Here is a 2626-nt window from a genome sequence, read left to right as displayed (position 1 = left end):
AGAGATGCCACTTAGAGGTTGCCAAGGAACCTGAAATCAGAAGCTGAAATGAGACAAGACCTTCCTCCAGAGACAGGGAGAGAGAAAAAAGAGAGGGAGGGAGGGAAGGAGAGAGAGACAGACAGAGAACCTTCCTTTAGAGTTATTGTTATCATCGTTGTTCGGTGCCATGGAGTCAGCTCTGACTCATATCGACCCTATGTTCAACAGAATGAAACACTCCTTGTCCTGTGCCAGACCCACAATCCTTGGTGTACCTGAGCCCATCCTTGAAGCCACTGTGTCCATCCATCTCATTGAAGGTCTTCCCCTTTTTCCCTGGCCCTCCACTTTACCAAGAATGACACCCTTCTCCAGGGAATGGTCCCTGCTGACAACATGACCAAAGTAGGTGAGGCGAAGTCTGGCCATTCTCACTTCTAAGGAGCGTTCTGGCTGCACTTCTTCCAGGTTAGGTTTGTTCATTCTTCTGGCAGTGCATGGTACTTTGAGCATTCTTCGCCAGCACCACAACTCAAAAGCATGCACTCCTCTTCCATCTCCCTTATTCATTGCCCAGCTCTCACATGCATATGAGGTGACTGAAAATACCGTGGCTTGGGTTAGGTGCGTGTTAGTCTTCATAGAGCCATCTTTGCTCTTCAGCACTTTAAAGAACTTCAAGCCTCCTGAACTTTGAGAAAATTAATTTTTGTTCTTTAAAGTGACTCACTTGTGGCCTTTCTGACATGGCAGCACTGGGTCCAAGCTGGGCTGCTCTGCCAACTGGGGAACTTTGTTGCCCTGAATCGTGAATATTTTAAGTGTCAAATGCCAAAGCACAGTCCAGAGAATACGTCCATAAACACAGCATCTTTGCCACATTCAAGGCCCCAAATCTATTAGAAGTATCCTTCAAAGCAAAAGTGGAGGATTGCAAAGTCTCTTGTGCATTTTTGGGTAAATGTCTATGTCTTAAAATAAATGTGTATCTTGACATTTTCCTTTATGCACAATGTACATTTTTTTCTGATCTGTTACACTCATTTGTTATTTATTTTTAGAGACCTTTGGAAATTTATTAATGAATTTGTAAAATTAGAAGAAACAAAATGTAACTCTCAAGTGACTGGAAAAATGACCCATGAAAATGCAGAACTCCAGAGTACGTAACATGGATTTTGCAGACCTGTCAATGAATGAAGACACATGCCGTTTCGCCATGTTTAGCTCTGGTAAAACCAATGTATTCTTTGTACCTTGCTCATGATGTTGAAATAAACACACAGAGACGTGTGAGTAGTCCTGCTTTTGTGTGTGTGTTCATTATAACAGAAGGTTCTTAGCACACATTCTGCTTTTGTTTCCTAACACTTTCCTGGGAAGATACTTTTTATTATTTGAAAGAAGTGGGAGATGGAGCCCTGGTGTCAAGTCCCCAGGGGCCACCAATGGTTGGTACATAACTATTCACCTAAAGGTCAGTGGTTTAAGCCCACTGAGTGGTGCCACAGGAGAAAATGCTGGTGATCTGCTTCTGTAGAGATCATGGCCAAGGACACCCTACGGAGATGTTCTGCTCTGTAACACGGTAGGCACAGGAGTCACAATGGACTCAACTGCAGTGCGTTCAGTTTGGGTTTGGTAATGAACATCAAATGTGTTTCCTACTTATTTGTTCGACATATACCCACTGCCACCGAGTTGATTCCATCTCACAGCGCCCCTAGAGGACTGAGTAGAACTGCCCCACAGGGTTTCCAAGGCTGTCAATCTTCACAGAAACAGACTGCCTCATCTTTCTCCCACCACGCAGCTGCTGGGTTCGAACTCCCAACCTTTTGGTTAACAGCCAAATAGGTTAACCACTGCACCACTAGAGCGCCTTACATTTATAATAGACATTTAATAAACTTTACTAGTGATCCAGTTAGTATCCATTTAATTAAACATTCAGCAGTGATTGTAAATAATCCAGTGTCCATCAACATCCCACATCAGCACTCACACAGCCTCATGGATGCAAACCTCACAACTGGGGATTCCGACCTAACTCCATTTTGCCTGTAACCTAGTTTCAGCGCCTAAACTAAATGCAAGTTTGGATTTGTTTGGACAACCATGCAGGGCTTTTGTGAAGGTGGAGTGTACACAGAGAGGCACAGAGACAAGGGACTCCACCTGTAAGGGAGAAGCACAGAGAGAGGAATTCCACCTGTAAACAGACAGGTGAAGAGAGAGGGGTTCCACCTGTAAGGGAGAGGCACAGAGAGAGGAATTCCGTGTTCGCTTGGGGCATAGGTTTGAAGTCACTGCACTCTCAGGACCAGGAGGACACAGTAAGGGCAGGGAGCTCTCACACTCTCTTTAAGGTGCGTTCGCTCTCCCTAATGTTCAGTTCAGTTTGCTTTAGTGTTCCAGTGGTGGCAGCTATTGAACATTGAACATGTTCACTCTATTTAGAAATCAGTTGGATCTTTTAACTATGTGGTGAGTTCTTTATGTCTAGGTGCTTTTGCTTTCTACTGGCTATTTATGTCCACTAGAATCTTAGTGGACACCTTGGTAGAGGATCAGCAAAGAAGGGGAAGACCCTCAACGAGATGGATTGACATAGTGGCTCCAACAATGGGCTTAAGCACAGCAA

Source organism: Orycteropus afer, unplaced genomic scaffold, assembly GCF_000298275.1.
Source record: "Orycteropus afer afer isolate SDZICR_OR568_19922 unplaced genomic scaffold, OryAfe1.0 scaffold00522, whole genome shotgun sequence".
Lineage (NCBI taxonomy): Eukaryota > Metazoa > Chordata > Mammalia > Tubulidentata > Orycteropodidae > Orycteropus > Orycteropus afer.
The sequence above is the reverse complement of the archived record's forward strand: the minus strand, read 5'-3'. Positions refer to the sequence as shown.